Genomic DNA, 11,358 nt, shown 5'->3' with positions numbered 1-11,358 from the left:
AGCAGGTTGTACCATCTTTGCCCAACAGTTCGGATCAACGGGCCAGAGCTCGTGTAACAAAAATTAGTTTCATGGGCTTGACCCGTCTAGAACTTTAGGCTCTGTCTTTTTAAACTAGCTTGTACAACTTGTGTTCAACAGCTCATGATACAAAAGGTTAGAATGATGAGTTTGACCCGTTAATAATTTTAGGCTCGTCTTTTACAGCAGTTTGTACCATCTTTGCCCAACACCTGGGATCAAAGGGACAGCGCCCTGGAAACAAAAAGTTAGAATTGTGGGTTTGACCCGTATAGAATGTTTGGTAGTTACACATTTCATATATGTTATGAACAATAATAGATTATAGATAATTATGGTTAGTATGTGTTCCTAGTCTGTAGGAATTAATTATTATTTGGTATGTATATCTCTCCTAGAATAGTGGAGACTCTCTTGTATTATATATATTGTTGTAAGGGGATTAATGGGATCAACGAGTTACAATGTCTATCATGGTATCATTGTAAAACCCTAAGGATCCTCCCTACCTCCGGTCCCCTTCTTCTGCCCGGTTTCCCTGGCGTTAAACTGTTCTCTTTCTCCTTCGGCAACATCATGTCTACCCCTATTCATCCCGTTGTAACAGTTTCCAATATCAAAACGTTCATACCAATCACCCTTGATATCGAAGCCAGCCATTATACCACATGATCAGAACTATTTAAAATTCACTGCAAAGTGTTTCAGGTCTTTGACCACCTTCAACCCAAACCCACAGCAGCTACCTCTTCTTCCAATAAAGACAAAGAGAAGACCCCTCCACCCGATTCGTGGGATCGTCTCTATCGAATCTGATGACGGGGGTAGCCCAAGACTAAATAAAGTGACTAAATATGCAAATGCTTAAATGGTTAAACGGTTCAATGGTTAAAAAGCGGTAAGATGGGAAAAGCGAGGAGGAAACAGTGGCCAGTCACATCCGGAGCTTGCTTCACCAACCCACGGCCGCAAAAGAAAAGCAGGTCTGCACAATGCACGCTATTACCCAGGGGTCAAAAGCCTTCAACCCCCAAAAGGGGAAACCCTCCACTGCAAGCAGGATTACTAGTCTTGTACATACTACTTTGGGAGATGTCTTCCCTTATAAAAAGACACTTCATTTACTCTAGAAGACATCCCTGATCAGCTGAGATTCTCTAATCTCTGGTCATTCGTGTGGAGTACTTGCTTACGTCCAAGTCACTCCTTATCACATCCACCACACACATTCTGTTTGCTCTCACTTCTGGATCTGAGAACATCTCAGAGAAAGAATCTTCAGCAAATAACAACTACGAACTAGTAAACCTCCTTCCACGTCTCGCAAACGTGGGGGGAGCCCGCGACCTGCGTTAGGCAAGGTTGAACCCTTCAACCTTTTTGCCTAACCAACTCAGCTACCATCTTTGGTCTCGTGTTTGTTGCATCAACAAGTTGGCGCCCACCGTGGGGCTACGCCGCTATTTCTTCTCAAAAAAGACCTAGTAGTGTAGCTCTCTTCACTTAAAGTCACCATGTCTGAAAGTGGATCTCCGGGAGAAGTAAATCAGATTCCAAACACTTCCACCCCGGGTAGTGGCCAAGCTCATGTGGCTATACCAACATCTTTCTCGACTCCGTGGAGCACACCCGAGTTCCTTACCTTCAACACACCAACTCCGTCCAGATCTGGGGTTCCGTCTCCCAATGTCGGTGCATCTGACCCAGCACGTGTTGAACTTACCCCCGAGGGGGTCCCAAATAATTTCCTTGAGTTAAGGTCACTTCTTAACCAGCATGTGAGTAAAGAAAGGGAAAAGGGTATAAGGATTCGTTTAGACTATGACGAACCTCAACCAACGCTGTCTCCCGGACCACCCCTACCTCCTTTTACCACAAGAAGTGAGGCTGGTCCCAGCAACCTTCCAAACCCTCACCCTTATCTGTCCACTATGACAAATCCTATGGTGCATCCTGTCCTCTCTTCCCAACCGATTACTAGTGGAGCTCCTTTGGGACACGAGCTAACGCTTGACCAGCTCCTACAGTCCCCAGTAACAAGCTATCCAGCTTCTGTAACAACCACATGGGAGCAAGCTCTGTCCGTGCTCCCTTTAGCACGAAGTGCTGTTACTAGCACCCCTCTCGGAATAAACTGCTCGGTTAGTCCAGGAAGCCTTCAAGGCTTCAACCTCATACCCAATATGATGACCCAGATGATGGCCAATTTCCCGTGGCAACACTTCATTAATCAAGTGCTAGCCACTCAGGGGAATCACGTCAATAGTGACAATATAGATACAAGGACTGAAGAGGACTTGGATAAACCTTATAAGCCAAGTAACCTTTCATGCTTCTCAAGGCAGATAGCCGATTATGATTTCCAGTCAAAGATCAAGATGCCGACCCACATCAGAACGTATGATAGGACTGAAGATCCTGAGGACCATCTCCAGATCTTTACTGGTGCAGCTCGAATAGAAAAATGGTCAAACGCTGAATGTTGCCTAATGTTCATGCAAACTCTTGTTGGATCCTCCAGAATCTGGTTCAACGACCTACCTCCTCAAAGCATTCGAAGCTTTGATGACCTCAGCAGGGGTTTTCTGGCAAACTTCTCCCAACAAAGGCGATATGTCAAAGACGCGATAATAATCTTCCAGATAAAACAACGTGATGATGAAAGTCTTCGAGCATTCATTGAATGATACAAAAAGGAAGGTCTGACCTATGTAGGGGCAGACGAGAAAATGAGAGTGGCTGGCTTTATGAATGCCATAACCTCTAAATACCTCACACGAGATTTCAACAAATCTCTGCCCAAAACCTTGGAAGAAGCCCTTGAAAGGGCCGAAGCTCACATTCGGGGAGAGGAAGCTGTAGACATCAAGGAACAAAGGAAAAGAGGATCAGGCTGGCGAAGCAATAGCCCAGCTAGAAAGAGGGGAAATTTCAACTCCTATGACAGGCGGTCAAAGGGTTCAGACCCTCGAAGGTCTGGCAGAGAAAAAGGCATAAGTTTCACTCTCCTCACAAAAAACCCCTCAAGAAATCCTGGCAACGGAAGAAGTCAAACAAAACTTTAGACCTCCCAGGCCTCTCCCCAAAAGCAGAAAAAATGAGAACTCCACGCAATTCTGTGAGTTTCATGAAGAAAAGGGTCACCACACCAATGATTGCTTCCAACTAAAGAAGAGAATTAAAGAGGCTGTTAAGTCAGGAGAACTCGCTCATTTGGTAAAAGGAGTTCGAGACAAGATGGCTGAAGGCAAGGGAAAGGAAGTCAATATGGTATACTCTGATGAAAAGGTTCCTCACAAGAGGCAGCGGTTGGAAGCTTGGGAGCTTCAGTGTGTCTGCTTCCCCCCTACGGAGAAGGACCCACTTTCCAGTCCTCTCGTGGTAGAAGCCACCGTGGGAACACTGCAAACATGTAAGGCATACATAGATACTGGGGCAGCCATTGAAATCATGTTCGAAAAGTTCTTCAACCGTTTAAGCAATGAAGAACGTTCAAGGCTTCAACCTTCTGGAACCTCTATAAAAGGTATCGCTGATATACCCCTCAAGCCTTTGGGGCAGCTAACCCTTGATGTTCGTTTCAGTGAAGGATTAAAAGAAAGAACCCAATCATTAACCTTTGTGGTTATCAACATCCCCTCAAGCTATGACGTGATCATTGGGAGACCCGGACAGTGTGCATTTTACATGGCAGTGTCTGTTGGCCATGGCACGGTTAAATTTCCTACCGAAAGGGGCATAGCAACCCTTCAACCCTCGCAGGAAGCTTACATGATTGAGGGTGAAAACTCAAACAGCGAAGAAGACAGGCAAAGGTTGGTCATAAACCCTAAATACCCTGAGCAACGGATAAGAGTCAACCCAAACCTCGCTCAGGAGACCCTTTCATACCTTGAAAAGCTGCTAACACATTACAGTGATGTATTCGCTTGGTGTCCAGAAGATATGACCGGGATCCCTCGGAACATTGCCGAGCACGAATTAAGAATACCACCGGATGTCAAGCCAGTGGTCCAAAAGAAAAGAAGCCTGGCACCCGAGAGAAGTCTGGCAGCCTGCCAAGAGGTTGAAAAGCTTGTGTCGGCCGGCATTCTCCGAGAAGTCAAGTATCAATCATGGGTTGCAAACCCGGTTATGGTCAAGAAACCTGACAACTCTTGGAGAATGTGCATAGATTTTAAAGATCTTAACAAAGCTTGTCCTAAAGATTGTTACCCACTACCGGAAATTGATCTCAAGGTCGATTCCCTCACAGGATACTCGTTTAAATGCTTTCTTGAGGCATACAAAGGTTATCACCAAATCCTCATGAAGAAAGAGGATGAGGAAAAAACAGCCTTTCACACGGACAAAGGGATCTTCTGTTATCAAAAGATGCCTTTTGGCCTCAAAAATGCAGGAGCTACCTATCAACGGCTCGTCGACAAGGCCTTCGAAAGCCAAATTGGCAAAAACATGGAGGCATACGTTGACGACTTGGTGATTAAAAGCAAGACGGAACATCAAATGCTTGACGATATTCAAGAAACTTTCAAGAACCTCAGAAAGGTTAACATGAAGCTTAATCCGGAAAAATGCTCATTTGGATTCGAGGAGGGAAAATTCTTGGGTCACATTGTTGGAAAGCAAAGCATCAAAGCCAACCCTAACAAAGTGAAAGCCGTCCTCGAAGCTAAACCACCAAGAACCAAAAGGGAGGTTGAAAGCTTAAATGGGAAGCTTGCAGCCTTGAAGCGTTTTACCTCAAAATTGGCCGAAAGATCTCTGCCCTTCTACAAACCGCTCAAGAACTGTTCAGACAAGAAGGATTTCAAATGGACTGATGAAGCTGAAGAAGCTTTCAACCAAATGAAGCAACATCTAGCTTCCCTACCGGATATCGCAGCACCGAGGTAATATCGGTGTACCTTTCAATCGCTGACGAGGCCATCAGTGCAGTCCTCACCATTGAGCGAAACAAGGCCCAGGTACCCGTTTATTTTTTCAGCAAAACTTTAAAATTAGCTGAAACTAAATATCCTCCCCTTGAAAAACTTGCCCTAGCCCTAGTTCAAACAGCTAGAAGGCTTAGGAGGTACTTCCAAGCACATCCTATACAAGTGGTTACTGACCAACCTGTCAAGAATGTGCTTGAGAAACCTGAAAACTCAGGAAGGCTAGCAAAATGGGCAGTGGAACTGGGTGAGCACAACATCACCTATGTCCCACGAAAAGCCATTAAAGCTCAAGTTCTGGCCGACTTCCTCGTGGAAGTCCCAAACCAAACAATTAACGAAGTAAACACCACAACCACTGAACCTTCCAACCCTGAAGCCTGGAAATTATTTACTGACGGGGCTTCAAGCGTTGAAGGGTCAGGAGCTGGTTTAGTTCTAATCAACCCTGAAGGGTTAGAATTTACATATGCTCTCTGTTTTAATTTTCAGACCACCAATAATGAGGCTGAATACGAGGCACTGATCGCCGGTTTAAGACTGGCCAAAGAAATGAAAGTTCAGAAGCTTGAAGTGTTCACAGATTCATTGCTAGTCTCAAGCCAAGTCAACGACAGCTACATTGCTAAAGAACCCAACATGAGAAGATATAAAGAGAAATCCAAGGAATTGATGAACACCTTCCAAACATGCAGCATCAAGCAAATTCCAAGGTCCCAAAACAAAAAGGCCGATGCCTTAAGTAAATTAGCATCCCTCACCTTTGCCCACCTCACTAAAAAGGTGTTGGTTGAAGTGTTGAAGGCTCCATCGATTGATGAATTGGAAGTCCAAGATGTAGTCACTGAGGAAGATCCAAACTGGATGACTCCCATCAAAAAATTCCTTCAAAATGGTGAACTATACCCAACGATCAAATAGAAGCCGAAAGGGTTAAAATGAAAGCAAGACAATATGTGTTACAAGGAGAAACCCTCTACAAAAAGGGTTACCTTGCCCCCTTGCTAAGATGTGTTGGTCCTGAACAAAGCAAGTATTTGATCAAGGAAATACACGAAGGAGTATGTGGAGCCCATTTTGGAGCTAGATCGGTGGTTGCAAAACTCATGAACCTTGGATATTTCTGGCCGTCGATGCATCGTGACACCATTGAGCAATTGAAGAAATGTGATGCTTGTCAAATCCATGCCCCAATCCCAAGAAGTCCCAAACATGATCTTGTTCCAATAACCTCGGCATGGCCATTCCATAAGTGGGGAATGGACATTGTTGGACCTTTCCCTCCAAGCAAAGGAGGAGTAAAATTTTTGTTGGTAGCAGTTGACTATTTTAGCAAATGGCCAGAGGTTAAACCCCTTGCAAAGATCACAGGAAAAAAAGCATAGACTTCGTTTGGGAAAACATCATCTGCCGCTATGGGTTGCCGGGAGTGATTGTCACTGACAACGGAAAGCAATTTGCTGAAAAACCTTTCAGCCTAGCCTTTGGTGCAAAGAATACCGGATCAACCAGATCTTTAGCTCAGTGGCTTACCCACAATCAAACGGCCAGGTTGAAAGGGACAACCGAAGCATAGTGGAAGGCATTAAGACGAGATTAGGAAGATATGAAAGCAATTGGCTCGAGGAATTGCCTAGTGTTCTATGGGCAATTAGAACAACCGAAAAAACAAGCCACAAGAAAACGCCTTACAGCTTGATATTTGGATCCGAGGCTGTAATCCCTGCTGAAATAGAAGTTGTAACCCAACGAATTGTCAACATGGATCCCGAAACAAACCAACAAGAGACCATGTTGAATTTACAACTCCTAGAGGAAGCCCGAGATCAAGCCGCAATACAAGAAGCCAAATACAAGCAGAAGATGGAAGCCTACTACAACAAGAAGGTTAAGAATGAACGATTCAAACCAGAGGACCTAGTCCTCCGAAACAATGAAGCTAGCAAAAAGGAAAATCAAGGGAAGTTGGGCCCAAAATGGGAAGGTCCATACACCATCCTCGAAGCACACAAGGGCGGGTCCTACAAGCTAGCAGACTCAGAAGGAAAAAGGCTTCCAAGACATTGGAACGGAAAAACCCTGAGAAGATTCTATGTTTAGACAGAAAAGTTTGGTTTGTATCAAAATGAAAACCTTTTGTAAAAAGCAAGTACTGCTTGAATGAATGAAGTTGTTTTATCAAACTTGTCTTTCTATCCTAATATCAGGTTGAGAACCTAGCAAAAAACTCCATGGAAAGGGCCATGTAAGGGGATGAGCTCCCGGGCCATATCGCTCAATAGGTTCAAGGGTTGAATGAACCTATATAAGGGGTGAGTACCTAAATCAATACAACTCCATGAGACTTATTAAGCCAAAACAATAATGTCTCATAGACAGGTTTGAACAACCTACACCAATCGTTCCTTAAGCCTTAGAAATATAACCAACAAATAGGCTTACGAAATCGAGTAAATCACAAAGAAATAATGAAGAGGATAGATACTACGTCTTCTTGTTCAAAAACACCAAGACTAAGTGTCTGCAGCACTGAACCCTTTAAAGTGTAAAAAACATAAAGACAAAGTAAACTCAACAAAGACAAGGCTAAAAAAGAATGACAATTGCCAAAGGAAAAATAAGCAAATCCATCAATAAAACATACAAACCAAACCAGAAGCTATCAAGGCTTCAAACCACCCAGATAATAAGCTTGAAACATTGAAGGCTTCAACCCAAAAACAGCTAACCAAAAGGCTTGAAGGGTTAAGAGCCTACTGAACAAACTAAGCAAAGCAAACATAAAAACATAACACAAGTAACATAATAACCATCATATCATAGCAAAGAAAGTCATAAAAGACTTTAGATAACAGTTAAAGCAAGTTCTAGTAACTTGCAAGATAAACTACTGTTCAAATGGCCATATAGGCCTAACACACCACCAACAGGAACCTTAAGGGTTCCTGGAAACCTAATATTGTTTAAAATAATATTACAGACCATAAAGTGTTTTGCTAAGAAAGCTACGAATAAACATCAGATGGCAGAAGGCTTAGAACCTTCAGCTTTGGACTTCTTGGCTTTCTTAGACTTCTTGGCCTTAGCACCATCATCACCACCAACCGCTGAGGCCTCTAAACCAACATCCTTTGAAACATCAGGTAGACTCGAGAGAGTATCATCACTATCTCCGGAATAAGATCTCTTCCTTGAAAGGGAGCCCAAGACCTCAGTGCAAACCTTTTCATTCAGACCCTCTGGTTTCAAATCCTGTAAAACAGACAAAGGCTTACCAAAGCAAGAGGAAACCTGATGAACATAAGGATAGGTTAGCCTCTCCATTTGTTCAACTGAGCTTTTGAACACATCAGGAGCATCTGGGCGAAATAAGGGAGACTTTTCCAGAGCATGCCCAGCTTCATGCAGTTTGTAACCAGCAACGAGACCTTGGTGTTTTCCCAAGTTTAGCAACTTTGTATACACATCACCAAGAGCAGAATTAAACTCAGTAGAATGAAGCAGGTAAGTGACAACCTGTTGAAAGCCCTGCTCAATCAACCACTGGTTATCACTAGTTGCACGAGATACCGAAGCCTTCAAACTCTCTTTCTCTGCATCAAAGGCTTTCTGGGCAACAGACAAAGCCTCCCTGTCCGCCTTTAGCTTCAACCGGTCAGCTTCGAAGCTCTTCTTAAAATCAGTCATTTCAATCTCATGCTGCTTGGACAAGCCTTCAACCTTCTTCGACCAAGCTTCCTCCTTCTCAGCAAAGCTGCTTATCTCCTTTCTCATCAACGCCATCGAAGACTTCATCTTGTCTCTCTTCTTGGAAAAGTCTTCATACTCTCGCATCCTTTGGCGAAAACGAGCAACCCCCTGAGGAAGCATAGCTGCAAGGTTGCAAGTACTAAGAATCATCCGGGACAGCATCACATCATCATCCATCTCGGAGATAGTCTTGTGAACCGAAGGAGGAGCAATATGACTTAAGGCCTCTTCACAGACAGTAGCATATTTAAAGCTATCATCAACCTTTACCAACCAGCTTGGCACATAAACTGCATCAGGATTCAACCCTTCAACGTCCATACTCGAAGAACCTTGAACAGGTGTAGCAGCAACCTTTCTGGTTGAATCCTTTTTGCCATGAACAACTAACTTCCTCTCCCTTTCAGAACCAGCCTCAACACCTTGGTCCTCAGACTCTTCAACATCATCACTCAACTCCACCGGTTCAGTAGAGGTGGATTGAGGAGCAGCTTTCAAACGACGAGTAGATCGCCGAGTCGAAGTCTTGGGGGCAAGAGGCTTGGAGAAACCTTTAACATTCGACACACTAACATACCCACCACCTTCAAACCTTTGCTCGGTACCTTTAACCACAACATTTTCATCAGGAACAACAGGAACATCCCCAAAAACCACGTCCGAAGTGTCATCACTTTTGATGAAATCCAAGGCAGACATAACTGCAAGCAACAAACAGATAGAACATGAGACAAAAATTAGAAAGATAAAAGAAAGGAGAAAACGAAAATGCAAACCCGTACCATCTCTCATCAGAACCGGATCCCGGTCAGCTTTTTCCCACAACTTACTAACCCCTAATAAAACCAGCAAATGCTCAGGAAAGGGACGAACCCTCGCAGGGCATTTACGAATAGATTTCAGAAAAGCATCATTTAAATCAGATTCAAGGGGTTCCGGTTCATTGAGAACAGCATCCGGGTGACGCCACACAGTTTTAAACGGAACAATAGTGTCTGAAACCCAGAAAAAACGATTCTTCCAAGTTCCAAGTGTGGTAACCATAGATGAAATAAGGCCAGAATCAACCTTAGATGCTTCAAAAGTAAACCAATCGCCATTCTTGGCCAATCGGAAAAAACGACGGAATAACAATAAGGAAGGATCATATCCGAGGGCACGGCACAAAACCTCGAAATGTAAAACCCTAGCCATGCCCTTCGGATGAATCTGACCAAAGGAAACCCGGTAATACTCTAACAAATTCAAAACAAACAGAGAAAACGGATAGCGAAGGTTTGAAAATTCAAAGTGACGACAATAAAGGGCGATGAAACCAGTTGGGCATTTATCAATCGAAGCATCACATGCAGGAGCAGTAGGTGTAAACTCAATCCCAATGCCATATTCCTTACAAAACAATTCTACTTCCTCTTGGGTTAACCGGGAAAAGGATCTTGCTAAATCCTTAAGGGCACCCATTTTTGCAAGGAAACTATGAAAAAGTAAAGCAAAAGAGAACAACACTAACCTTGAAAGAAAAGGGGAAGACTTGCAGAAAATACTTGGATGGAAAAATGAAACGGCAATTAACAAAAATATAAACAAGTTAATATAGGGGCAAAAATGTAAATAAAAACTTCTGCAAAACCGCCACCCTATCAACTGCCATACATCAATCAAATCAACTGTCAGTCATTTAAAATTCAAATTCAAAATATTAACTGCCTTCATCCTTTCAAGCCATCAAGCAACGAACCCTTGAAACCTTCAAGCGATAAAACACATGCATAAAAGTCAGAAGTCTTTGAGCATACTACCCAAAAACCTCTGACTTGGGGGGCTGATGATGGGGGTAGCCCAAGACTAAATAAAGTGATTAAATATGCAAACGCTTAAATGGTTAAACGGTTCAATGGTTAAAAAGCGGTAAGATGGGAAAAGCGAGGAGGAAACAGTGGCCAGTCACATCCGGAGCTTGCTTCACCAACCCACGGCCGCAAAAGAAAAGCAGGTCTGCACAATGCACGCTATTACCCAGGGGTCAAAAGCCTTCAACCCCCAAAAGGGGAAACCCTCCACTGCAAGCAGGATTACTAGTCTTGTACATACTACTTTGGGAGATGTCTTCCCTTATAAAAAGACACTTCATTTACTCTAGAAGACATCCCTGATCAGCTGAGATTCTCTAATCTCTGGTCATTCGTGTGGAGTACTTGCTTACGTCCAAGTCACTCCTTATCACATCCACCACACACATTCTGTTTGCTCTCACTTCTGGATCTGAGAACATCTCAGAGAAAGAATCTTCAGCAAATAACAACTACGAACTAGTAAACCTCCTTCCACGTCTCGCAAACGTGGGGGGACCCCGCGACCTGCGTTAGGCAAGGTTGAACCCTTCAACCTTTTTGCCTAACCAACTCAGCTACCATCTTTGGTCTCGTGTTTGTTGCATCAACAAGTTGGCGCCCACCGTGGGGCTACGCCGCTATTTCTTCTCAAAAAAGACCTAGTAGTGTAGCTCTCTTCACTTAAAGTCACCATGTCTGAAAGTGGATCTCCGGGAGAAGTAAATCAGATTCCAAACACTTCCACCCCGGGTAGTGGCCAAGCTCATGTGGCTATACCAACATCTTTCTCGACTCCGGGGAGCACACCCGAGTTCCTTACC

Source organism: Helianthus annuus, chromosome 13 (genome assembly GCF_002127325.2).
Source record: "Helianthus annuus cultivar XRQ/B chromosome 13, HanXRQr2.0-SUNRISE, whole genome shotgun sequence".
Classification (NCBI taxonomy): Eukaryota; Viridiplantae; Streptophyta; class Magnoliopsida; order Asterales; family Asteraceae; genus Helianthus; species Helianthus annuus.
This window is presented reverse-complemented; position numbering follows the sequence as displayed.